Source organism: Canis lupus, unplaced genomic scaffold (genome assembly GCF_011100685.1).
Source record: "Canis lupus familiaris isolate Mischka breed German Shepherd unplaced genomic scaffold, alternate assembly UU_Cfam_GSD_1.0 chrUn_S1451H1635, whole genome shotgun sequence".
NCBI classification, from domain to species: domain Eukaryota; kingdom Metazoa; phylum Chordata; class Mammalia; order Carnivora; family Canidae; genus Canis; species Canis lupus.
Window position 1 is genome coordinate 115,562 of NW_023330284.1, and position 26,907 is coordinate 142,468.

Sequence of the window (26,907 nt, forward strand, 5' to 3'; positions counted from 1 at the left end):
TGAGGCTAGGACTTCCAATACTATGTTGAATAGCAGTGATGAGAGTGGACATCCCTGTCTTGTTCCTGATCTTAGGGGAAAGGCTCCCAGTGCTTCCCCATTGAGAATGATATTTGTTCTGGGCTTCTCGTAGATGGCTTTTAAGATATTGAGGAATGTTCCCTCTATCCCTACACTCTGAAGAGTTTTGATCAGGAATGGATGCTGTATTTTGTCAAATGCTTTCTCTGCATCTAATGAGAGGATCATATGGTTCTTGGTTTTTCTCTTGCTGATATGATGAATCACATTGATTGTTTTACGGGTGTTGAACCAGCCTTGTGTCCCAGGGATAAATCCTACTTGGTCATGGTGAATAATTTTCTTAATGTGCTGTTGGATCCTATTGGCTAGTATCTTGAGAATTTTTGCATCCATGTTCATCAGGGATATTGGTCTGTAATTCTCCTTTATGGTGGGGTCTTTGTCTGGTTTTGGAATTAAGGTGATGCTGGCCTCATAGAACGAATTTGGAAGTACTCCATCTCTTTCTATCTTTCCAAACAGCTTCAGTAGAATAGGTATGATTTCTTCCTTAAACGTTTGATAGAATTCCCCTGGGAAGCCATCTGGCCCTGGACTTTTGAGTCTTGGGAGGTTTTTGATGACTGCTTCAATTTTCTTCCTGGTTATTGGTCTGTTCAGGTTTTCAATGTCTTCCTGTTCCAGTTTTGGTAGTTTGTGGCTTTCCAGGAATACGTCCATTTCTTCTAGATTGCCTAATTTATTGGCCTATAGCTGTTCATAATACGTTTTCAAAATCGTTTGTATTTCCTTGGTGTTGTTAGTGATCTCTCCTTTCTCATTCATGATTTTATTAATTTGAGTCTTCTCTCTCTTCTTTTTAATAAGGCTGGCTAATGGTTTATGTATCTTATTAATTCTTTCAAAGAACCAACTCCTGGTTCTGTTGATCTGTTCCACAGTTCTTCTGGTCTCCATTTCGTTGAGTTCTGCTCGAATCTTTATTAACTCTCTTCTTCTGCTGGGCATGGGGTCCATCTGCTGTTTTTTCTCTAGCTACTTTACGTGTAAGATTAGCTTTTGTATTTGAGTTCTTTCCAGTTTTTGAATGGATGCTTGTATTGTGACGTATTTCCCCCTTAGGACTGCTTTTGCTGCATCCCAAAGATTTTGAACGGTTGTATCTTCATTCTCATTAGTTTCCATGAATCTTTTTAATTTTTCCTTAATTTCCTGGTTGACCCTTTCATCTTTTAGCAGGATGGTCCTTAACCTCCACGTGTTTGAGGTCCTTCCAAACTTCTTGTTGTGATTTAGTTCTAATTTCAAGGCATTATGGTTTGAGAATATGCAGGGGACGATCCCAATCTTTTGGTATCAGTTCAGACCTGATTTGTGACCCAGTATGTGGTCTATTCTGGAGAAAGTTCCATATTCACTCGAGAAGAATATGTATTCAGGTGAGTTTGGATGTAAAGTTGTGTAGATATCGGTGAAATCCATCTGGTCCCATGTATCATTTAAAGCTCTCGTTTCTGGGATCCCTGGGTGGCGTAGCGGTTTAGCGCCTGCCTTTGGCCCAGGGCGTGATCCTGAAGACCCAGGATCGAGTCCCACATCGGGCTCCCGGTGCATGGAGCCTGCTTCTCCCTCTGCCTGTGTCTCTGCCTCTCTCTCTCTCTCTTTGACTATCATAAATAAATAAAAAAAATAAAGCTCTCATTTCTTTGGAGATATTGTGCTTAGAAGACCTATTGAGGGTAGAAAGAGCTAGATTGAAGTCACCAAGGATAAGTGTATTATTATCTAAGTATTTCTTCACTTTGGTTATTAATGGCTTTAAATATTTGGCAGCTCCCACATTCGGGGCATATATATTGAGGATTGTTGAGTCCTCTTGCTGGATAGATCCTTTAAGTATGGTATAGTGTCCCTCTTCATCTCTCACTACAGTCTTCGGGGTAAATTTTAGTTTATCTGATATAAGGATGGCTACCCCTGCTTTCTTTTGAGGACCTTTTGAATGGTAAATGGTTCTCCAACCTTTTATTTTCAGGCTGTAGATGTCCTTCTGTCTAAAATGAGTCTCTTGTAGACAGCAAATACATGGGTCCTGCTTTTTTATCCAGTCTGACACCCTGCGCCTTTTGATGGGGTCATTAAGCCCATTCATGTTCAGAGTTACTATTGACAGATATGAGTTTAGTGTCATCATGATATCTATTCAGTCCTTGTTTTTGTGGATTTTTGCACTGAACTTCTTCTTAAAGGGGAATTTTAAGAGTCCCCCTTAAAATTTCTTGCAGAGCTGGTTTGGAGGTCACATATTCTTTCAGTTCCTGCCTGTCTTGGAAGCTCTTTATCTCTCCTTCCATTCTGACAGAGAGCGTTGCTGGATAAAGTATTCTTGGTTGCATGTTTTTCTCATTTAGGACCCTGAATATATCCTGCCAGCCCTTTCTGGCCTGCCAGGTCTCTGTGGAGAGGTCTGCTGTACCCTAATATTCCTTCCCATAAAATTCAGGGATTTCTTATCTCTTGATGCTTTAAGGATCTTCTCTTTATCTTTGGAATTTGCAACCTTCACTATTAAATGTCGAGGTGTTGAACGGTTTTTATTGATTTTAGGGGAGGATCTCTCTATTTCCTGGATCTGAATGCCTGTTTCCCTTCCCAGATTAGGAACGTTTTCAGCTATGATTTGTTCAAATACATATTCTGGCCCTCTGGCCCTTTAGGCGCCCTCGGGAACCCCAATTAAATGTAGGTTTTTCTTCTTCAGGCCATCGTTTATTTCCCTTAATCTGTCTTCATGGTCTTGTAATTGTCTGTCTCTTTTTTCCTCAGTTTCCCTCTTTGCCATCAACTTGTCTTCTATGTCACTCACTCATTCTTCCACCTTGTTAACCCTCGTCGTTAGGACTTCTAGTTTGGATTGCATCTCATTCAATTGATTTTTAATTTCTGCCTGATTGGATCTAAATTCTGGAGTCATGAAGTCTCTTGAGTCCTTTATGCTTTTTTCTCGAGCCACCAGTAGCTGTATAATAGTGCTTCTGAATTGGCTTTCTGACATTGAATTGTAACCCAGATTGTAACTCTGTGGGAGTGAGGACTGTGTCTGATTCTTTCTTTTGAGTTGAGGTTTTCCTTCTAGTCATTTTGCTCAGTGCAGAGTGGCCAAAAGCAAGTTGTAATGGGTAAAGGAGAAAAAGAGAGAGTGAGAAGGAAAGAAAAGGGAAAAACAAAAAAGAAAAAAGGAAGAAAAAAGGAAAAAAGAGAATAAAAATAGAAAAAGAAAGAAATGTGACAACAAGGGTGGGGGAAGCAATCAGAAATCAAAAAGAAAAAAAAAAACACGGGGGAATATCTTCTGATTCTGTATACTTTAAGTCCCTTGACCTCCCCTGGAACTTGTCCGTCTAGCTGGTCTTGTGGGGGAGGGGCCTGTTGTGCTGATTTTCAGGTGTTAGCACTTGGGGGAGCTGCTCTGCCCCCTGCCTGGTGCAGGGTTCAGTGGGGGTTGTTTACCCCGTGAGGCCGCAGGAGGAACACCCCAGTGGCTGTGGCAGCTCTGGAAACCTGGATTCAGCTCCCGCAGGAACTACTTCGTCTGCAGTGGCCTGGATGCTCCGGGGGCGCGCCGCTGACCTGCTCAGCTCGGGGCAGGAGCGTCCTTGCTGTCCTGGGCCCTCCCGGACTCTGCCTGTCCTGGGGGAGGCCGGATCTTGGGATGTGTCCCTGCGCCCTGTGCTCCGGTGCCTGCGCTGTTGGTTCACACTCCGGCCGAGCAGCCCCCTCCGAGGAGCCGCTACCCGAGCCCCTCCCAGCTGCTCCCAGAGCCATGCAGCCCCCTCTGTACGGAGCCTCTTCCTCTGCTGGAGCCCCTCCGAGTTGCTCCCGCTCCGCAGTCCCCTCCGCACGGAGCCTCTTCCTCCGCCGGAGCCCCTCCGAGCTGCTCCCACCCCGTAGCTCCCGCCACATGGAGCCTCTTCCTCCGCCTGAGCCCCTCCGAGCTGCTCCCGCTCCGCAGCCCCCTCCGAACGGATCCTCTTCCTCCGCCCGAGCCCCTCCGAGCTGCTCCCAGGCCGGCAGCCCCCTCCGCGGAGCCGCCGCCCGAGCTCCTCCGAGCTGCTCTGGGTCCCGCTGTGCCAGCTGCAGCCCTTAGGGAGCTCGGCGCACTCTCCCCGGGGCGCAGTTCCTCTGTTACTTTCCCAGGGAGCCTGAGGGCATCCCCGCCCTCCCGGGGTCCTGCTCTAACTCCCTGCGGGCCCCTTTCCACCCGGGAAGGTTGGTGCAGCTCCTGCTTCTCCAGGACGGGGCTCTCCTGTCCTGGGGACACTCGCTCCGGCCTTAGCCCGGGTCCTCGCGGGCCCCTCCCTCTTGGAAGCCTTTTGTTTCTTTATTTCTTTTTCCCCGTCTTCCTACCTTGATAGAAGCACGGACTCTTCTCACTGTAGCGTTTCAGCTGTTCTCTCTTTAAATCTCAGGCCGAATTCGTAGATTTTCAGGATGATTTGAAGGTTATCTAGGTAATTTGGTGGGGACAGGTGATTTGGGGACCCTACTCTTCCGCCATCTTGCCCCTCCCATCTCTCTGTCCATTTTTTAATTGGATTGTTTCTTGCCACTGAGTTGTGTAAGTTCTTTATTTTGGATTTAATCTTTTATCAGATATATGATTTGAAAATGTTATCCCCATTGTTTTGATGGTTTCTTTTCCTGTGCAGAAGGTTTTTTAGTCTGTAGTAGTCCCACTTGTTTACTTTTGCATTTGTTCCTAGGATTTGGTTATTACCTTAGTAATATAAGTCCTTGTGAAACAGGGTTATCATTACTTTAGAGTTGAAATTAGCAGTTTATTCAGGTATCTCTCAAAAAGATACTTAGTGTTTTTGGGGAAATATGAAGGTGAGGTCAGAGCAATTTCTTAGAGAACCAAAACTATACCCAGTGCCAAGCATTATGTTTGGCACTTAAGTTAGTGATCAATAAATATTTGTTGAATGAATGAATAATGACTGTAAGAAGGACTTAACTCTCTACTGTTTGTCTTTTTTATCTTAAATTCCTTCAGATCATGGTTTAACTTAATAATTTTTCATATGTGGGCCACTTTTACTTTTAACATTTTCTGCCTACACATCTATAATTATCTATTAAAACATTCTCAAATTGTCTTCTGTGGAAAAATATGTGTGTTGCAATTTTCAAAAAGGGATGGTAATTTCATGCACAAAAGTCAGGCTAATATTTTATCCAGCACTTTCCTCACAGACACTTTTATATACTATTATTGTACACTGTGAATTTCTTGGAGGAAGGAGAATATTCAGTATCTTTGAAGCTTATTTAATGATAAAATCCATTTTCTCAGTTTGTTAGAGACCATAGTGTCATAGAACACACTTCAGGAAATGTTTATCTGATCTATAAAGTTCTGCTTAACTTTCTTTAGGCTAATTCCCTTGTTTTCTTTGTTTGTTTGTTTCATATTGTCATTTTTGGTTTACTTGATATACCCCAAGTGACTTTTCTTTCTTATTAATCCAGACAGCCTCTTTTCAGCTAAATGATGTCTTACAAAGTCCACCGATTTTCCAAAAAGCTGAGCCCATGTATGACAGATGACTTTAGGAAGATTATTCATCTAAACATTTGTCACATTTTCATCAGACAATTTAATGCATAACTTTAAAGTCGTTTAGATTCTTTGTAAACCATTCTATACACCTTGGTGGGGATGTTTTGTGTTTTAGTAGAAAAAGTAGTAAAATTTTTCAACATTCATGGAATGTTGAGTCAGTCTCTTAATGGCAAAATTGTACAGAGTAAGAAAAAAGTCCCTAGATATAGAACCAAGAGGCATCTATATAAATAGTAATGTGAAGAAGAGTGAATTCCTTTTTAGCTGTAACACTACATTTTTCGCATGTTGCACAAATTCTTTAGCCGTTTCTAAACACATTTCCATTTACGTCATTTATAAAAACTGACTAGCTTTATATTCTGGAAAATTGACAAAGTTATAATGAACAGATGCAGATTCCATAATTGTAATTGGCGTTTACTCTAATGTTCTGACTCATGCATCATTAATGATTTCTATTTTTCTCCATATATTACCTTACAAATATGAAAGCGTATCTTTCAGAATGAAAAACTTGATTGTTAAAAATCAGGGCTTATTACATTATAACCTATGTATTCTCCAAACACCTATATTTAAACCTAGAATTTCAACTTAGCTACCCTTTTATATATTTTTGCTTATATTTCTCTTTTCATTATCTTTCTCATTTTTTTTTATTTCTCAGAGGAGCACACAGTTTTAAATGTAATCCTTTTTATTATATTTTTCTTATCAATGATAAGTTCTTATTTCTAAATTAGATATTATACTATATAATTTATCTATTTTATGTTTTTTTTCACAAATTCAACTTTATCTGGAGAATGAGAAATAAATATGAGTAGAATGCCAAACAGAAACAAAAAGATGTACTCTCATGTTAACTTGTTTTCTGATAAGATTTCAACAATAATATGGAAAGGACTTTTACTTTCCAAAGTGGAACTAACTTAAGTAAAGAACTGAAGGACTTAAAGGGACCAAAAAATCTTGTTTTAAGCATAATACACATACAATTTAAAATTAGATTAAATAAACCCCCCAAACTCCTAGACTTTGAATAATTCTTTTGACAGTTTCTGACTATTGCTGAATTTTGTTATATGAGTAGAGAACACTATATTAATGAAGGAATGGTTTTATAATTACTTTTTTGGGGGAATCATAAGTTCTTTTGTGAAAGTACCAAAATACAGAGCAAGTGTTTTGGCATATTGTTGCTTGTTGTAAGGAAGATCTAATAGCTTGTTATGGACTATTAATATGAATAGAAGTCATTTAGAGTTCAGATATATATTTAGAACTAACATGTGGACAGAAAGATACAAAGTGAATCAAGAAATTCTAGAAAAGATTGTTTGAAAAGGAGAAATAGCTATTTTTCTGGTTAGCACTAATGAAATAAAGAAATTTAAAGTTTTCTTTATTTTGAAGAATTTTGAGTCTCAAATAGTAACTTAGAATTGATAGAATTAAATCAGTGAAAGTATGAAACTCTTTAGCTGAAAAAGTAGTTACATAAATATAGTTTCATTGACTAGGAAACCCAAAAGTTACAGCTGTTTGTTATATGAGATGATTACCAACTGAACATCTGAGTTTAGTAATAAAATGTCATTTGTTAAGGCTTATAGCAAATTTAAAACAATTACATATAAATTAGTTTTCTCTGGTTTTGAAAATATGGTTACCATGCTATTTTGCATAAAGAAGAGAAAAATCTTCACATTCTAGACCTATTGAAGAAATGTTAATAGGAATGTAAGTGAATGATTTGTTCTCTAAGTTCTAATTTGTTGATTAAAAAGTATGTATAATGAAAGCACATGCCAAGTAGGTTTGCAGCATGAATTTTGCAACGTATGGTAAACTAAAACCCCGTTGACCTTTTGGTCTTGTTGATCACATGCATGAAGATAATCATCTGTTAATCTCTACTAATCACTGATACATCCTTGTACAGAAGACAGAACGGTTTTTATTTGTGCTACATTTGCTCTTTTGGAAATTGCTTTAACAAGGCATTTTTAAAAATTATTTTATATCTTAAGATTCTAAAATAATGAACATTGTATATCTAAAAGAGAATTTTAAAATAAGACTTAGAATTCTCAACCTGCATATATCTCAATATTGTGTTTTTTATGAGTTTTAGATACCACTAATAATTTTATGAAAGACATGGATATATATATATATTTTTTTTTTGTAAGAAAAGGAAAACAACAGGGCTTCTCGGGCTTTGATATGAATTATCTAGGGATTTTGGTAAAATCCATTTTCTTTTTTTTTTTTTTTTCCATTTTCTGATTCAATAGTTATAGGGTGTTGTTTGTTATTCTGAATTTCTAGCATGCTTTCCACTCATAACTGTTCAGCTAGTTTGAAGTCTGCAAACTTTTTCTTTAAGGGTCTTGGTAGCAAATATTTTAGACTTTGTACAATAAGGATATCACATAGGTGTTTACATAAGACAAAAATGTATGGAAATGCTTTATTGGTGAAATTCAGAGTATACTGATAGTTATTTTTTGTGGTATTTCCATATAACAAAACATTATTCAGCGATAGAAAGGAATGATCTATCAATACACACAACAGGACCCAGTCTCAAAAGCATGCCGAGTAAAGAGGCCTTACACAAAAGTTATATTCTCTGAGATTCCATTTACATGAAGTTCTAGAAAATACAAAGTAATCCACAGTAATAGAAAGCCAAGTTTCTCCTTTGCAGAAGGAGAAAGATACCATGTTGTAGATCACAAGAAGGAAGAAGAGTTCCTCACTAGTGGGCTTTCCATAAAATTGTTGCATTTGGAATAGAAGAAAGCCAAACCATAGCAGCATCTTGAACAGGAACGGGAACTCCAGGTCAACAAAGTGATGAAGAAAAATTTTAAAACTGGAGAATGATACCATTTCTTAGAAGGTTACATTAGATCAAGTTTGTTGGAAAGATTAACCTTCCATCCAGCCTCTCCTCACATGCATATGGAAGGTCTTTCCTGCCTCGGATGTACAGTTATTCAAATATGTACTACGTAGGGCACCTGGGTGGCTCAGTTGGTTGAGTGTCTGCCTTCGGCTCAGGTCAGGATTCCAGGGTCTAAGGATGGAGCCTGCCAGGGAGCCCGCTTCTCCTCCTCCTCCAGCCAATCCCCCTGCTTGTTCTTTCTCTCTCTCTTTCTGTCAAATAAATAAATAAAAATATGAATTGCACAGCAAGAAATAAGTTTATGTAGTAACCCAGTATATGGATATTTTTGTAGCTGTGTCTGTGACTGCAATGGATTTCATGAAGTAATGCAAAACAAACCCAAACACACTTCTAGGGGCAGAAGGGCAGCGAGTCCCTGAGAGCCATTTGGATGAAAGAAACATTCTGTATCTTGATTGTAAGTGTAACGTTGTGCAGATGTATTATGTTTTTCAGAATTCCTTGAACTTGGGGAATCCACCCGACATTTTGTGAGGATATTCAAGCAGCCCAGTGGAAAGGTCTGTGGGTTAGAGGAACTAAGGCCTATTTCCAAGAGCCAAGTGAGTGAGCCGCCCTCCAAGCATATCTGCTAGGCCCACTCAAACATTCAGGTTACCCTATACCATAGCTCACAGCTTACTGCAACTTTACAAGAGTGTTGGAGCCAGAAGCATCCAACTAAGCCCTCCCAAATTCCTATTCATAGAAACTGCTAGTAAATTCTTGTTGTCTTAAGCCAAAAAGCACAGCAAAAAAAAAAAAAAAACCTCAAACCATGCATTTTAAAAGAGTTTTGCTCTAGTTTATGGTATTTAAGTTATACTTCAATAAGACAAATTTTTAAAAACAAACTTAGGTGAGAGTCTTTGGCTAATATAATAAGTGAAATGACATTGTAATTGTGAATCAGTATCCAAATATGTTATTACTGTTTTGAGTACTCCCTAAGGGTACTTTACATTGTAGGTGGGTCCACCTTTTATCAGGAGGTTGCTTATTCTGACCAGTATATATTTAGGATAAATATAAAGACTAAAATATTAAGACCAAAAATATGTCTAACCTCCTCAACAGAAGAGTAGGGACTTCTGAAATGTTTGCTTCAAGGATTTAAACATGCTATAGTTACTACTCGACTATCCAAAATAGAAATAGAGGCAGTATGGTGGTATAGTGTAATAAGCTTTGGACTCTTTATCAGAAAATCTGGGGTTAATTTGCCACTCAGGCACTAATTCACAAAACAGTCATGGAGAAATCAGTCAGATTTCTCTGGATCTCAATTTCCTCCTTTTAAAAAACGAAGTTATTGGACTAGGTGGTTTTAAATAGCTTAAAAATCTATGATTTATGAAGTAGGAACTTTAAAGGATGATGAGAATATAGTATGTATCATAAAAGCAGCACAAATGTTCATTAAAAATGTTTCTACTTCTGATTTTATATGAAATGGTTTTAGGTGCTATGGATCTTCCATGATAGTTCACTGTGATACTTTTCTAAATTCCTACTTTTTAAAAGAAGCATTTAAAAGAGAAGATTTTAACAACCTGGAAGTGTTGCCTTGTTGGAGTATTGTATGTTGTGATGCAAAAAAGTAGAAACTAAAATGTCTATTTTCAGATATTTATCTTAAACACAATGTTTTTCCTTTTAACCTATAAAATGTTTTCAGTCCAAAATTCTGGAAAAATCTGAATTTATCTTCTATTACTAGATTTTTAGTCATGAAAAATGAGTGCATATATTATGATCAAAGAGTTATTTCTTTCTTAAATCTTCAAATAGAGATTTTATTTTTAAAAAATATTTATTTATTCATTCATGATAGAGAGAGAGAGAGAGAGGCAGAGACAGGCAGAGGGAGAAGCAGGCTCCATGCCAGGAGCCTGACGTGGAACTCGATCCCGGGACTACAGGATCACACCCTGGGCCAAAGGCAGACGCCAAACCTCTGAGCCATCCAGGGATCCCCCAAATAGAGATTTTAAAGCAAATGATTTTACACTTTTGCAAATGTTTTCATGACTAAATCTTGCATTTCATACAAGAAAGCTAGTTTCCTCTGTAACTTAGATAAGTGTAGTAATCTGTGGTCAGCACACATAAACATTTTGAGCACATATAAACATTATTTTAAAGTACAGTTCATTATTTTCCTAATTGTGCTTTCCTACATTGACATTAGCCTATGTCTAGTGCAACTTTGGGGTCATTTGGGCCTAGAAGCAAGTAACTTTGTTGTTTATCAGTTAGATATGAGTTGCTCAGACTTTCTGAACCCCATTCTCTTTCTTTCTTTTTTTTAAATGGAAGAATACCTATCTCATGAAACTGCTGATTAGTTATGGATTAAGTGATCAAGCATAACAAAAGTACCTATGAATAAGTAACTATTTTCTTTTGTTCCCCAAAGTTAACAAGTTTAACAATTCATCAGTTATTAGATCTAACAGTTGAACTTTTGTTTTGCCATATATGAAGAACTAGTAACGGAGAAAAGATGAATTTGATCCTTTAGGTTTCATCCTATCCATCTGCATATGCTTTGGCTTGATGTGTTGACCATTTTCTGTATATTTTTGCACTGAATAGTTTTCAAGTATGGATTTTTAAGTATTCACATATTTTTATAAGTATATGATTTTAAACTATTTTACTAGTGCTTAAGTCATTTTCATTAGTCTATTATTGCTTAGTAGCTAAATGTATAAAATGTTTAATGAAGATGCAATGTGGCACTTTGTAGCCAGACAGCAGAGTTGGAATCCCCATACAAGCTATGTGACCTGGAGCAAGTTGCATAGTCTCTGAACCTAAATTTTTCAAGAAGTTAAATAGTGATAATGATTAAGTGCTTAGGTTGGTACCTGGAAAGTGTTGAACACTGAAAAATGTTAGTTGTATAGTGTCATCAGTACTAAATGACAATTAACAGATTTAATCCTATATAGATTTAAGTTAGCTCATTGTTAGTGATTTCTGATTGTAACCAGAGTTTTCAAATTTCTGTGAAGAATAAATTTTTTACCATTATGCAAAAGTGCACACTTTGTTGATGGTGGGCCAATAGTATTATCTCTATTGAAGATGGCATGTTACATGAAAATATGAAACAATGAGTTTATGTTGCTGAGATTCTTGACTTGGGAAGTTACCAAATCATCATTGTTTGTTGAGTCATGCCAGACTGACTTGGTAGAAAGTTTGGATTATTGAATATTTAACATATAATAAATACTTTTGTTTACTTCCTTGGAACTTACCACAGTGGTAAATACATTGTACATAGTATATAAATATTTATCCATTAATATTATTTGCTATAAGTTGGGAAATTTTAAGACATTTAGCGTTCTCAACTTCACTATATACCAGCAAATTAAATCCAGAAAGTTAACAGAGGAAGAAATGAATTCACAATTTATAAAATATTTTTTCCCAAGTCTCAGTTTTCACACATTCAGAAAATGAGATTCCTATCAGAAGAATTATTACTTTGTCTCTGCCTCAGCTAAGAGGACGCAGGACTTTCTGAACATCTTGTTTTCCTTTGAAGTTTAATTTTATAAGTTTAACTATTTAAAGTGAGTTTTTTTCTTATTGCTATAGTAACATGCACTCACCACTCACCAAAAAGAAACTTTAATACAAAGAACAAAATAAAAAGTACATGTAGTTCTACTCCCCAGCAATATGTGTCTGTAATTATATGGGCTCTACTTATTTTTTATGTATTTACATATATATTTATAAATGCATATAAATTCATACACATATACCCACCCCAAGAAACCTGCTAGAAACACTAGAAACATGTCTTTCCAAGTTAATATATTAAATCTATAGTGTCACTTAAATTATCAGTTGCCTTATATTGCCCTTTGACTTTTTCTATTAAGGTCTTTATTTTTTAGTTTAAGTGTTCTTCCATATAAAACATATATAACATGTTAACATATATATAGCATATGCATAGCAAAGTACTGCAACAATTTTAATTCATGATTTTTTACTGTCATATAAATTTTAAATTTTTATTCAGTGAAAGCGTTAAAATTTTTTTCTTTTAGTATACTTTCAGTGTTAAGCTTAGAAACATCTTTTCACCCCAAGATTATTTAAGTATTTCTTTATATTTTTGCTAGTTCTTTCATGGTTTCATAAAATTCTTTAATCCTTTGGTAAATGCTTACATCGAAAGGCAAAACCACGCAGTAGGGAAGTGCATCTGTAGGTAGGCCAACAAGCTATGACCTACATTTCACTGTCCTAAAATATTTTCCCAAATGCCCTTCCAAATCCTGAAAGTCTAAAGTTAGAGAATCATCGTACCTTAGTTTTTTTTAATTTTTTTTTAAACTTTTATTTATTTATGATAGGCACACAGTGAGAGAGAGAGAGAGGTAGAGACACAGGCAGAGGGAGAAGCAGGCTCCATGCACCGGGAGCCCGACGTGGGACTCGATCCCGGGTCTCCAGGACCGCGCCCTGGGCCAAAGGCAGGCGCCAAACTGCTGCACCACCCAGGGATCCCCGTACCTTAGTTTTTAATGTAACATTTGCTTAAAACAAGAAAGGGGCTTAAGTTGGTCTCTCTTTCTCCCTCTGCCCTAAGGTGGTCAGTGATACATCCTCAGAGCTTGAGCTCCTTTCTGATCAGCTTCCAAGTCAGATGCCATTGGGAATTGAAAGAAAGCAATTTTTCTCCTTGAGTGAGTGCCTAGATTAGAAATAAAAGAAGATTCTATTTTAGAATTCTAAGGCAAGAAGTTAGCTTTTCCTTTTTATCTGCTCCATTCCCTGAGGGCAACATTTATAAATGAGAAGAAATGGGTAAAAGAAAGTTAACAGGGGATCCCTGGGTGGCGCAGCGGTTTGGCGCCTGCCTTTGGCCCAGGGCATGATCCTGGAGACCCGGGATCGAATCCCACATCAGGCTCCTGGTGCATGGAGCCTGCTTCTCCCTCTGCCTGTGTCTTTGCCTCCCCCCCTCTCTGTGACTATCATAAATAAATAAAAAAAAGAAAGTTAACAATAAGGAATGAGAAGAGCAACCTTTCAATATCTAAAACCAACCCATTACAGTTATTTTTATGATCATTTTGAAGCAGGATATTTCCATTTACTTAGGATATACAACAGTAGGATGATTAATTACAGGCATGTATCTTTTAAAGAACTTTTGCCTTGAAAACAGTAGGCTGTTGTAATGGAAAGGAGGAAAATGTGGACTAAGATTAATGTCAAAACAGAGGACAATAATGTAATACTAGCAACAGAAATGAGAAATAAGTGGTCAAGTGTCTTTGTTATCTGTGCCAGTCCTAGGAACTGTATCCTTTCTTGATGGCTTCACATTTTTGGTGCCTACTAATGTGATAGCATCCCTAGCCAAAGACTTTCTGTCCTGGGTTCACTTATGACTCTGAGATAGGAAATGGCAGACAGTTTGGAGCTAAAAAGACATTCCCAAGGGTCTTGTCTATCTAGTTTACCAATATTTTCTGGATATGTAATAGAATGCTTGGCACATAAATGCTCAAATAACAACAATAATGTTAATAAAATCAAATGACATTTTTAAAACATATTGACGTATCAAAGAATTTAAATCTGGAAGAGACCTTAGAGATCCTTTTGAGGAAGTTCTTTTGATATTTATAAAAATGGGAGATCTAAGCTTCAGAGAAGCCCAGTGACTTGCCAAGGTCTCACAACTCGTTAGAAGCAGAATTGAGACTGGGACTTGGTTCTCCTTTAGTATAAACAAAGTTCCACAAGACACCACGGACAATCTGTGTTGAAAACTGTGCTCTTAACTGTAAAAGGTCAGATTCTGATTTTCTTTTCCAACAACTTCTGATAACATGTTCTTAATGACTCTTTCTCAGAAAGATTATTTTTGGGAAACTGTACCATGGTGAATATGAGGTGATTTACAAGACAGGACAACTCTAGACCTTAGCTTACCTCCATGGACTTTCAGGGTTTGGGAGGCATAAGCAGAACCGACTTGCAGACATTTTCAGGATGATATTTTATTAAGCCCATTTTTTCTGAACCAGACTCTGGTTCTCATATTATCTCTTATTTTTTTGTCTTTGTGAGAATGGTTGCTTGCTCTTGTAATATTAAACAGCATTTAGCCAATAAATTGCATTTAGCCAATAATAGTTTAAGAACTATAGTCCAGGTTGCCAAAACCTCAGAGTGTCACTCTTCAGGGTTCTGGTGGCACAAGCTACGTTTGGGTTTCTGATGGCAAAGGTGCTTGCTTCTGTGTTCGCTTCACAACATCCCCTGTGATTTGCTCTAAGGTTCTGGCAGACTGCTTGAGCATGTCACCAGCTGTCACCACCCCTCCTTCCCATCCATATTTGGCAGTATCTAAGAACAGGCATGCCAGTAGAAATAATAGTAGCTGTGATAGCAACCTCAGTCCCCAGAGACAAGATCAAAATTTGGCACCATTTCTCTCAACATGGAACTAAAAATGGTGCTGAACTTGCTACTTGGTGGTATATAATTTTCTTTAATGACACGTTTTGGTTTTAAGTGTTCCCCATGCTGGCTTTTAAGTATCAAACCAGCGTACATTGGTTAAAAAGAATGGCATGCCTTTTTTTGCCATGGAGAAGATGTGGAATTGCTCTAATATCATGGATTCCTTTCATCTCCGTCAGCCTTGAAAGGTAAAAAGAATGTGCACTATAATTTCTTTCACTGGAATGGTCATTGAGTCAGAAAGAAAATGTCTTCATAAGATTTCACTAGCCTATTGTCTCAAAATTATTTCAGTGAGGGTTTTCTGCTTCTCATTAACTAGAAAAGCCTACAGGGGAAAAAAACCAAGAAGGTTATAAAATGAATTTTTAACTATATAAGAAATATTTCATTTTAAACATCTTCAGATCTGTTGAATCCAAGAATACCACGAGACAACCTAAAAAGATAAAGTCTGTAAAGTGGACCATTTGGCTGTTAGTAAGACAGTTTGCAGTAATAACGGAAGGTTTAACATCCATATCCATTACTTCTTGAGTTGATAGGACAATTTTTATCATCAATTTGGGTGATAGTATTGAAAGTGTGCTCATTAAGTTTGTAGATGAAAAATGTTAGCTATTATAACTAATTTAGAAGGGTTCTGACTGCGAATCATCTTGGAAGTCTATGTTTTCCTACCCTGAGAAAAGTGGAGGAATTATACGAGGTGCCCCCCAAGGCTTCTCCTTACTATTAATGGTTTCAGGGGCTTTGTTAGTCACCCCTGTTTCTCATGAGCCAGTTCAGCTATCCAGGCCTCTAAGATCAACTTTCAGCAAAGTATTGGAAAAGTTGAATTATATATTAAATAGCTAAAATCCTCATTTATTCCCTTTCTTCTCAAGCTCCTCTTTTTTTCCCTCCATGTGTCTGTTTTACCCTTAATTTCAAAGATCCTTTTCTGCTTCTCTGATAACTCCCCTCACTCTTCACAACTGCAGAAAGTAAAAAATTTATTCAGACAAAAAGTGGGATGTTTTAGATAAAATACTACAAAGTGCTATGGTAGTTTTTAATTGTAGAGGGCCTCTCATGAAGACACTTCAACTAGATTTCAAGGTACTGGTGAGATGTCATCAGAAAGAACTTGGAAACGGTATCCCAGAAGCCAGGAATGACAGGAACAAAGCCATGGAAACCAAGAAGTTAAGGGCAGAATTTCAGTGGTAGACAAGCACATCTGGCCAGTTCAGGGTCCTTGTGATACATTCACATGGTTGCACAACAGATTTCCAGAACTGTTCCAACTTACAAAACTGAAACTCTCCACCTTTTAGACAAATTCCCATTTCCCCTTACCCTGTCGCCAAGTAACCATCGTTCTTTCTGCCTCTTTGAGCTTGAACTACTTTAGATAGCCCATATTAGTAGAATCAAAACAGTATTTATCTTTTTGCAACTAACTTATTTTATGTGATCTAATGTCCTCAAGATTCATCCATGTGACAGCCTGTGGCAAGGCTTCCTTCCTTTTTAAGACTAATATTCCCTTGTGTGTTTATACCACATATTCTTTCTCCATTCTTCTGTTGATGGCCATTTGGGTTGCTTTTGCCTCTTGACTGTTATGAATAGTGCTTCTATGAACATGGATGTGCAAATATCTCTTCGAGACCCTGCTTTCAGTTCTTTCTTGAGTGTATATCCAGAAAGGAGATTCTAGATCATATGGTAGTTCCAGTTTCAATGGTTTGTTTTTGGAGATTTTTTGAGGAACTTCCATAGTGTTTTCCATAGCATTTTATGGTCTCATCAGCAGTGCACCAGGGTTCCAGTTTCTGCACACCATCACCAAGACAAGTCACAATGTTTTGTTTATTGTTTTAAAGATTTTATTTATTTATTTATTTATTCATGAGAGACACAGAGGGAGAAAGAGAGGCAGAGACACAGGCAGAGGGAGAAACAGGCTCCATATGGGGAGCCCGACGTGGGGCTCGATCCCCGTTCTCCAGGATCATGCCCTGGGCTGAAGGCAGCACTAACCCGCTGATCCACCCAGGCTGCCCAAGTCACAATGTTTTTAAACTACAAATCAATCTGGTTAAGGTCCTGAGTTGACAGTCATTAACCTAGTACATGCATTTGTTTAACCAGATTGTTTTCCTTCAAACACCTGAGATTTGCACCAAGGATGCCTTTTCTCACTCTTCGCTCTACCTTCTATCTGATGGAGTCACTTACCTTTCTACCTTCATATCTTTCCTAGAGGAGCAGCTAAGAGCCTTGCAGAGATGGGCGGCTGCAGGGAAGTTTTAGGGAAGATGAAAATAGATGTTCTTTAGTTCTGCTAGACAGTTGGTGGACTACTTTTTAATAAACATTTAAATTTAAATGTACACATTTAGAAAACTGTACAGATCATAAGTGAACACATCAGTGGAACCGCCACCTGCATAGAAAAGTAAAATATTACTTGCATTCCAGAAGTCCCCTACGGCCTCTCCCAGTCATTCCCTAGGCCCCCTTCCCTAGAGGTAATTACTCTGGTGACTTTTATAAAAGATATTTTATTATTTTAATTTATTCATGAGAGACACACAAAGAGAGAGAGAGAGGCAGAGACATAGAGGGAGAAGCAGGTTCCTTGCAAGGAGCCCCATGTGGAGCTCAATCCTGGACCTTGGGATCACACCCTGAGCTAAAGGCATATGCTCAACCACTGAGCCACCCAGGCATCCCCTCGGGTGACTTGTTCCTACCAGTTAATTTTACCTGCTTTTGAGCTTTATATATATTAGCTTATGCAATATTCTTGGGGGTTGTTTTTGGGAATAGGTTTTCTTGCTCAATACTGTGTTTGTGAGATATAGCCATGTCATTACACCTGGCAGTGTCTTACTCATTACATCGGTCTATAGAATTCCTTGTATGGGATGAAGGGCAAGATGGCGGAAGAGTAGGGTTCCCAAATCACCTGTCCCCACAAAATTACCTAGGTAGCCTTCAAATCATCCTGAAAATCTATGAATTCAGCCTGAGATTTAAAGAGAGAACAGCTGGAATGCTACAGTAAGAAGAGTTCACGCTGCTATCAAGGTAAGAAGACGGAGAAAAAAGAATTAAAGAAACAAAAGACATCCAAAGGAGAGGGGCCGTGCCAGGAGCCAGGCTAAGGCCGGGGCGAGTGCCCCCAGGACAGGAGAGCTCCGTCCCAGAGAAGCAGGAACTTCACCAATCATCCCCGGGGGAAAGGCACTCGAAGGGAGTTAGAGCAGGACCCCAGGAAGGGCGGGGATGTCCTCAGGCTCCCTGGGACACTAACAGAGCAACTGTGCACCAGGGAGAGTGCGCGGAGCTCCCTAAAGGACTGCAGCGCACACACATTGACCCGGGAACAGCTCGGAGGGGCTCGGGCTGCGACTCTGTGTGGAGGGGGCTGTGCGGCTCCAGGAGCAGCTTGGAGGGGCTCGGGCAGTGGCTCGCAGAGAGGGGGCTGCACAGCCAGGAGCACGAATTTAACAGTGCAGGCCAGGGAGCACAGGGCGCTGGGGACACAGCCCAGGATGCGTTCTCCCCCGAGACAGGCAGAGGCCAGGAGGGCCCAGGACAGCAAGGACCCTCCTGCCCTGAGCTGAGAAGATCAGTGGCCCTGCCACCGGAGCATCCAGGCCCTTGCAGGCTGAGAGCTCTGTATTTACTGCGGGAGCTGAATCCAGGGCTCCAGAGCTGGCCGCTGCCACTGTGGTTGTTCCTCCTGGGGCCTCACAGGGTAAACAACCCCCACTGAGCCCTGCACCAGGCACGGGGCTGATCAGCTCCCCCAAGTGCTAACACCTGAAAATCAGCACAACAGGCCCCTCCCCCAGAAGACCAGGTAGATGGACAAGTTCCAGGGGAAGTCAAGGGACTTAAAGAATACAGAATCAGAAGATACTCCCCCGTGTTTCTTTCTCTCTCTTTTTTTTTTTTTTTGCTTTTTGATTTCTGTTTGCTTCCCCCATCCTTTTTTACCTTTCTTTTTCTTTCTTTTTCGTCTCTTTTTTTCTTCCTTTTTTCCTTTTTCTTTTTCTCTTTTCTTTCCTTCTTTCTCTCCTCTCTTTTTCTCCTTTTCCCAATACAACTTGTTTTTGGCCACTCTGCACTGAGCAAAATGACTAGAAGTAAAACCTTATCTCAAAAGAAAGAATCAGAAACAGTCCTCTCTCCCACAGAGTTACAAAATCTGGATTACAACTCAATGTCAGAAAGCCAATTCAGAAGCACTATTATAAAGCTACTGGTGGCTCGAGAAAAAAGCATAAAGGACTCAAGAGACTTCATGACTGCAGAATTTAGATCTAATCAGGCAGAAATTAGAAATCAATTGAATGAGATGCAATCCAAACTAGAAGTCCTAATGACGAGGGTTAACGAGGTGGAAGAACAAGTGAGTGACATAGAAGACAAGATGATGGCAAAGAGGGAAACTGAGGAAAAAAGACACAAACAATTAAAAGACCATGAGGATAGATTAAGGGAAATAAACAACAGCCTGAGGAAGGAAAACCTACGTTTCATTGGTGTTCCCGAAGGCGACGAAGGGCCAGAGGGCCAGAATATGTATTTTAACAAATCATAGCTGAAAACATTGCTAATCTGGGAAGGGAAACAGGCATGCAGATCCAGGAAATAGAGAGATCCTTGCCTAAAATCAAGATATAGCCATTAGAATCCAACAGTATATTAAGAAAATTATTCACCATGACCAAGTAGGATTTATTCCCGGGACACAAGGCTTGTTCAACACTCGTAAAACAATCAATGTGATTCATCATATCAGCAAGAGAAAAACCAAGAAACAATCCAATCATGAAATGGGCAAAAGACGTGAACAGAAATCTCACAGAGGAAGACATAAACATAGCCAACAAGCACATCAGAAAATGCTCAGCATTAGTTGCCATCAGGGAAATACAAATCAAATCCACATGAGATACCACCTCACACCAGTGAGAATGGGGAAAATTAGCAAAGCAGGAAACCACAAATGTTGGAGAGGATGTGGAGAAAGGGGAACCCTCCTGCACTGTTGGTGGGAATGTGAACTGGTGCAGCCACTCTGGAAAAATGTGGAGAATCCTCAAAGAGTTAAAAATAGATCTGCCCTGCAAGCCAGCAATTGCACTGCTGGGGATTTACCCCAAAGATACAGATGCAATGAAATGCCGGGACACCTGCACCCCAATGTTTATAGCAGCAATGTCCACAATAGCCAAACTGTGGAAGGAGCCTCAGTGTCCATCGAAAGATGAATGGATAAAGAAGATGTGGTTTATGTATATAATGGAATATTACTCAGCCATTAGATACAACAAATGCCCTCCATTTGCTTTGACGTGGATGGAACTGGAGGGTATCATGCTGAGTGAAATAAGTCAATCGGAGAATGACAAACATTATATGGTCTCATCCATTTGGGAACTATAAAAAATAGTGAAAGGGAATAAAGGGACAATGAGAAAAAAATGAGTGGGAAATATGAAAGGCAGAACATGAAAGCTCCTAACTCTGGGAAACGAACTAAGCATGGTGGAAGGGGAGGTGGGCAGGTTTGGGGGTGACTGGGTGACGGGCACAGAGATGGGGAATTGACGGGATGAGCACTAGGTGTTATGCTATATGTTGGCAAATTGAACACCAATAAAAATAAATTTATAAAAGTCAAAAATGAACCACTAGGATAGTTTTATCAAGTCTAACGTTTGTTTCATGATTACTGCCCCAAAGTGCTACGACTGAATGTTATTCTAAAAATAGCCTAAGATCCTAATACTTCCCCCCCACACACACACACAAATCCATTTCTCCATCTTATGAATGGGTATTAATTTCAAAGTAAAGCCAGTAAACCAATTCTGTCCAATAATTCATTGCTTTATACTTTACACTTTGAGAACAAAAATTATTAAGTATTTTTGTTCCATATGATTTGTTCGCTTTTTGTAGAGATTGGTTTAGAGTTAAGTAGAGGACTTTTCTTTAGGTGTTTGAATAACCCTCCTGAAGGCATGTGTGTTATGCCACTACAGAGGACCCTAAGCAGATTCTCAACAACTGTGGCCTCCCACCCACCACCAGCACCATACCCACCACTCCAGCCTCATTTTATTGTTCATGGTGTGATGCAAATACACTCCTACAATGAAGGTCGTGACTATGAGTATGAGCTTGAAAGACCAGTTAAAACTCAAAATTTCCTCCCTTTCAGTTTTGCCGTTACTGTGCTTAATGTCAGAGGAGAAAAATGTTTATATGCAAAGGAAACATAAAAAGGAATTTTCCCTGCCTCTTTGCCATGCTAATATAAATATTTAAATCTGATGAGAAAATGAATGGCTTATTTGAGATACAGGCATCTTTCAAAAGTGCTGAATTCATTTTCCTCTGATAATTTTGGAGGACAATTCCAGTGAAAATTTTGCAAGCTAAATATACACACCAGTGATTATTTTCATCCTTGTAAGGTAGAAATGAAAAAAGTTATTAAATGCTAACCAAGTTATAGCTTTTTGTGTGTATTTCTCACAGCTGCATGATGCCTTAAGGTAGTTTCAATACACGCACAGAAAAATAACAAAAAATATTTTTCCATTTAAATAAAAATTTTAGTACATTGGAAACTGAATGAGATATTCTAGATTTTGCACAGTAGTTACATTAGAGTTCTTTGATCTGTACAGTGGTGGCACATTTAATGAATCTCAGAATCCCAACAGCTAATTTTATTCCAATTTGATTTTATTAAGGGATTCATATAATAAACTTCTCTTTTTTTAATATTTTATTTATTTATTCATGATAGTCACAGAGAGAGAGAGGCAGAGACACAGGCAGAGGGAGAAGCAGGCTCCATGCACCGGGAGCCCGACGTGGGATTCGATCCCGGGTCTCCAGGATCGCGCCCTGGGCCAAAGGCAGGCGCCAAACCGCTGCGCCACCCAGGGATCCCAATAAACTTCTCTTTAAACAGTCCCTGGATGAAATTCCATTTCAAGAATCTATCAGAATAGAATATTGGCAATTTGCATAGATAGTACTGTAACATTATATATATTGCACTGTAGTGTATTTTTCACTATAAACACAGCCCTCAGGAATCAAGTGAAACTCGGGAAGAATCTATAGAAACTGAATCACCCTACTTGTAAGGAGGTTTTATCTGACAAGTTTATTAAACCTATGTTGGAAAGTCTTTGCCATGTCTTCCAAACTCACTGTGTTATCCCTGATTACCAAGCTTTACTAATGTCACTCACCTTCCATATTTTTAATTATCTTTAAATCCTCCAGTTGAGGGATCCCTGGGTGGCGCAGAGGTTTGGCGCCTGCCTTTGGCCCAGGGCGCGATCCTGGAGACCCGGGATCGAATCCCACGTCGGGCTCCCGGTGCATGGAGCCTGCTTCTCCCTCTGCCTGTGTCTCTGCCTCTCTCTCTCTCTGTGACTATCATAAATAAATAAAAATTAAAAAAAATCCTCCAGTTGAATTCTGCTAGCAACACATTATTGATGAATCTTACTAAACCAAAAATGAAGTTAACTGACGTTTACTTCCTAATAATTACTGGGCATATTTTCTGTTACTGTCATCTCTTTGGAACTCCCTCCCCATTGTTTAATTTTTTTAGACTTTTGGGCAGAGATGTATAGGCATCTTGATATAGGATTTTAGTTTAATTATTACGGAGTACAAAGTCATGGGTTTCCTTCCCCAGGTTCCTGGGATGGTTGCATGAGGGTCACAGAGAGGAGTACTGTGGGTGGTAGGAAAGACCTGAGCTTTCTCACAAACCAACGCCCCTGCTTACCAGGGACCTACCCCTACTCAAGGGCCTGAAGGCTTGGTTTCCTTCATCTTCACAGTGGAAATACCGACGCCTTCCTAGAAGGGTTGTCACTATGATTGAATATAATGCTGACACAGAGTGCGTATCGATGGCAGTTGTTGCCACATAGTGTTAAGTAGGAGAAGACCTTACAAGATTAACAAATGGTCTAGGGATCCCTGGGTGGCGCAGCGGTTTGGCGCCTGCCTTTGGCCCAGGGCGCAATCCTGGAGACCCAGGATCGAATCCCACTTCGGGCTCCCGGTGCATGGAGCCTGCTTCTCCCTCTGCCTATGTCTCTGCCTCTCTCTCTCTCTCTCTCTCTGTGACTATCATAAATAAATAAAAAATTAAAAAAAAACAAATGGTCTAAAATTAGGTTACAGGTTCAAGGTCGTACCCACCACCTGAACACATCAAACATCTTATCAGTTGCAAGAGTCCGATCTGATTCCAGAAACCGAGTGCACACTAAGGGGAAAATGATTTGTTCAGTTTCTGTAGAATTACAGTCTGCGGTGGTTAGTTCCCTTTCATGATCCCTGTAGGTGCTTTGCATAGAAGGACCTGTCCATTAGGGACCTTTTCCTGACATTGTCTTTAGTAGAGCTGAGGGGAAACAGTGGGTAAAAAAAAAAAAGGGAGAGAGAGAGAGAGAAGCAGGACAACGGAAATGTTTCTGACCACTAACCAGCTGTACTCGTCCCCACCCTCAGTACGACTTTGTCAAGTTCCTGGACAGCAGCAGGTTGATTGCACAAGAGCAGCAGAACCTGCTGGAGCCCAAAAGAGCAAGGCAGCAGGTGAGATCCGCCAACCTGCACGAGGCTGGCTTCATCCAGTACTTGGACTCTGGGATCTGGCATCTGGCTTTTTACAATGACAGGGAAAATGCAGAGCAGGTGTCCTTTAATACCATCATTATTGGTTAGCACGGCCCTTGAAGCCTCTTTTTCCAGGCTGCGGTCTAAACAGTGTGTTGAATAGAAACTCAGTTGTCTTCCCCGATTTGGAGTGATCCCTGGGGTGATGAAGCCTGAGGTCTAATGTGATGAAGTCTAATGTGAGAACTAGTTTAAATTTTTTATTTACAAATATGTGACATGCCACGAAGCACTAGAAGAACCTATGACTTGGAAGTGTCTTGGTATCTTGAAAACACTTAAAAAACATCTGCCTTTGAAATGGCGATGCTTTGCTTTCCTATTGGAATAATCAGGTGGCTTGCTTCACTTAGCTATTGGCATCACGTGGTGGAAGAGAATCCTTGGCCCAGTCGAGGAGCAGGCCATCCGTGATTCCCTCAACGTGGAGCTAGGATGACCAAAGTGACGCAGTCTACCTCGTGCAAGCGGCAGGGTGGGAAATGAGTATTCCTTTTCTTTCTTTTCTTCAGAGTCCATGGTGGAGTGCCCCCGAAATTGCCATGGAAATGGAGAGTCTTTCTGGCACTTGCCATTGTTTCTTGGGATTTTTAGGTCCGGATTGTTCCAGAGGTATGCAAGTCACAGTCCTTTCATAAGCCCATGCAAATAAGCTGTAGAAACAGGAGTAATTCAGATCCAGGGCAGGGCGAGAACAGCTGGGGAAGGGAAGGTGGCATAGCCCCCAGCAGCCGTGCGCCTTTACCCCCAGATGTCACCCCTGAGAGTGTCTGTCAACTGCTCTGTCGTGGTCTATTTTGCAGCAGCCTGTCCAGTGCTGTGCAGCAGCAACGGGCAGTACTCCAAGGGTGGCTGCCTGTGCTTCAGTGGCTGGAAGGGCACCGAGTGCGACATGCCCACTACGCAGTGCGTTGACCCGCAGTGTGGGGACAGTGGCATCTGCATCATGGGCTCCTGCGCCTGCAACTCCAGATACAAAGGAGAAAATTGTGAAGAGGGTAAACATGCCAATATTTAGGGAAGTCTCTTGTTCGCAGAAAGGAAGAGATTATCTTTATGATCTTCCGTGTGGCAGGTGCATCTCTTTGTGTGACTCCCCATAAAACTACTGTTCATTTCCACACTGACCCATGTGACTGATAAAAAAAGCACAAGTGCCCAAGGGAGCTCCTTTGCTCTCAGTAGTGTGATTCCCCCCCAACTATGAGGAAGCAAGCGAACACCTGTGTCTTGAAACCAGTGATAGACGGTTGTTTTGTTTTGTTGGGTTTTTTTTTATCTTTGCTTTTTCGTTGGTGGTGGGTTTGTGTTGTTTTGTTTTGCGGTTTCCCACTTGGATGCCAGCTTTTAAGTCCAGTGTTGTGGCATCTCTAGGAAGACAGGCTATATTGCCCTGATATAGCAGTGAAAAAAATACATCGTGGCCTTGCTCTATAACTGTATGTAATGATGATAGTCAAGATGCTGTACTGTAAATTGCAGTTGAATTTAAAAAAAAGCAGAAAAGCACCATTTCTGTTATTCAATCAAATTGATTTTATTGATCTTCACACAGAAAGTAATGCAATTAAGCCTCTGGAATTAAATTTTCAGGCCATTGACCCTACAAGTGTAAAGTTTTGTTGAGTCAAATTGCTAAGTTAAATCTCGTCATCTAAACCACATTAAAGGGATCCCTGGGTGGCACAGCGGTTTGGCGCCTGCCTTTGGCCCAGGGCGCGATCCCGGAAACCCGGGATCGAATCCCACATCGGGTTCCCGGTGCATGGAGCCTGCTTCTCCCTCTGCCTGTGTCTCTGCCTCTCTCTCTCTCTCTGTGTGACTATCATAAATAAAATAAAAAAATTAAAAAAAAAGAAATACTAAACCACATTAAAGTGAATTAAGAAGGATAGAGAGTATGCAACTCATTTATTTCTCAAACAGTTTGAGGGCCCATACAGCTGTCAGTACTAAATGTTGTGGACTAGGTCAGCTGATGCTATTTTGTTACAGAGAAGCCAATACTTATTACTAAAATCTGATTAAGCAGAACAGAGAGCAGTAGCCTGAAATCTCAGGAGCATCTATGTGTGTAATTTGTAAAAATTACAAATCCTTGCAAGAGTCTCAATTACCTAATTGGCATGATTCTCAATGCCGTCTTATATGATTCTTTGCATTTTCAGAAATCAGTTCTCAAAAATGGTAAAGAAGGAGTTGAGTATCCAAAATCGTCATATACGTTGGGTTGGAATTCAGTTCTTTATCCTGCTTGTACTATGTATGTGTGACATCTTCTAGATTTAATTGTGAAACTATTCTCTTTTTCTCTACTGCAGCTGACTGTCTTGACCCTGGTGGTTCCAATCACGGTGTTTGTATCCATGAGGAATGTCACTGCAATCCCGGGTGGGGTGGCAGCAATTGAGAACTGGTGAAGACCATGTGTACAGACCAGTGCTCTGGTCATGGAACGTATCTTCAAGAGAGCGGCTCCTGCACCTGTGACCCTAACTGGACTGGCCCAGACTGCTCAAATGGTAAGGTGCATCAGTGCAGTGTGATCGAGTACTTAATATTGTGTAGCTGAAGATTAAGAGATCTTAATTTTTAAAAACACACTTATTGAATTTAGTGTAGATTGTATTGAAGTTATGATTTATAGAAATGAGTGTTAAAAGTAATGAAATTCCATTGCCTGATAAGAAGAAATAGGCTTTGTCAATTTGTCATTAACATTTCTCCATTAGTCGCATGGTAAAAAAAAAAAAAAAAACTATTTCATTTGTGTAAAGAACTCCATCTTCTTACCTCTCAAGGCCTGTGTAGAGCTTGGGGATTTAAGCACATTATCTCATAAAGAGAAGCTCAATTAAAAAATAATTTGACAACATAAGGCTAAACATGATCACAGCAAAGAGTATACATATATAGATATTATGATGTGCATAATGGTCCAACACTGATTTTTTAATTATAACAATATTATTGTCATAAAAATGGCAGGTAGTAATTTTTTTTCAATCATTCACTCTATTATTGAGCAAAAGCTATGTGCATGCATGGCATG

The 26,907-nt window shown here is 39.6% G+C and overlaps 1 pseudogene; it reads left to right on the forward strand.

The window, feature by feature from the left end:
- Positions 1-8,253: 8,253 nt before the first annotated feature.
- Positions 8,254-26,427, forward strand: LOC119878317 (annotated as a pseudogene).
- Positions 26,428-26,907: the final 480 nt, after the last annotated feature.